The following is a 1,184-nucleotide window of genomic DNA, read 5'->3' on the forward strand; positions in this document are numbered from 1 at the left end:
TTTAAAAGGAGAGACTAAGGCATTTAAAAAAAACAATCACACAGATATTTATCAGTCAAGTGAATTTTGCCTAAATTCTTTCTTCTATTGAATAGACATTTATTGAATGTCCTCTAAGCCAAACATTAAGCAATAGAGAACTGGACAGTCACAGCTCCTGGCCTCATAAAATTGACATTCAAGGAGGAAATGTGAACATTAAGAAAATACAAGTACAACAGATGTTAAGAAAAGATAAATCCAGATGATATGCAGATATTTAAAATGGTATCTTCAGGTGCTTGCTTCAGCAGCATATATACTAAAATTGGAACAATACAGAGAAAATATTAACATGGGCCCTGAAGAAGGATAATACTCCAATTTCTGAGGTGTTGCATATTTTTAAAATAAGTAATATAAAATAAAATAAAATGATAGGACATATTCAAGGCCTTCCTGGGGACACTGCATTTAGGCTGAGGCCTGAACAATGACAGTTGGCCAAGCAAGGTAAAAAGAAACAGCACGCTCTTGATTCAGAGGCAATGGAAAAATTCTCACATGAAAGGAATTCAGCAAAGCCCAGTAAGGCCAATGTAGAGAACAGATGGGAGAGGAGGGAGAAGCTGGGAGTGGAAGCTGAAGGAATGGTCAGGACTCAGCTTGTGGAGGTCCCTGCCACTGTATGAGGTGTTTGAGACTTATTCCTGAGAACAGTAGAAAACCACTGAAGAGGGTAAAGCAGGTATCATGGTAATGGTTTCATGAACATACATAAAGCAAATAACATTTGGCCAATTCTTACTAGAGCCATCTGTTGCAGCCAAAGGTAAACTCCAAGGGGCAGAGCCAGAGAAATACAAGGCTGGCATGCAGAGTTGAATTTAGGCAGTAAGCAGGAGTGAGGGGCTGGAAGGAGTGAAATGAAGGAGAGAAAGCCAATCCAAAGAGGCGGTACTGAGCAGACCTCCACTATGGGCAATAGACCCCAGTCCACAAGGGACAGCTTCAAGGAGCCATTGAGAAGGTGCCTGAGAATCATCTAGATGAAGGGTAGAAAGAGGTAGTCTTTACCCACCACCTCCCATTTCCAATAGCTCCGGATTCTCACATGCATTTAAATAGTTAAAAGTATACATGCTAATTGTACACTAAGACAGCCCCAAGAGCAAGAGGCACTTGTGCAGCTGAGGAAGTGCCAT

The 1,184-nt window shown here is 41.0% G+C and overlaps 1 non-coding gene across 1 annotated transcript; it reads left to right on the top strand.

Moving 5' to 3' along the window:
• Positions 1 to 277: 277 nt before the first annotated feature.
• On the top strand, positions 278 to 386 carry LOC112934707 (U6 spliceosomal RNA). The gene has a single exon (XR_003238020.1). It is a non-coding gene; the product is annotated as a U6 spliceosomal RNA (small nuclear RNA).
• The last annotated feature ends 798 nt before the right edge of the window (positions 387 to 1,184 follow it).

Source organism: Vulpes vulpes, chromosome 10, assembly GCF_048418805.1.
Source record: "Vulpes vulpes isolate BD-2025 chromosome 10, VulVul3, whole genome shotgun sequence".
Classification (NCBI taxonomy): Eukaryota; Metazoa; Chordata; class Mammalia; order Carnivora; family Canidae; genus Vulpes; species Vulpes vulpes.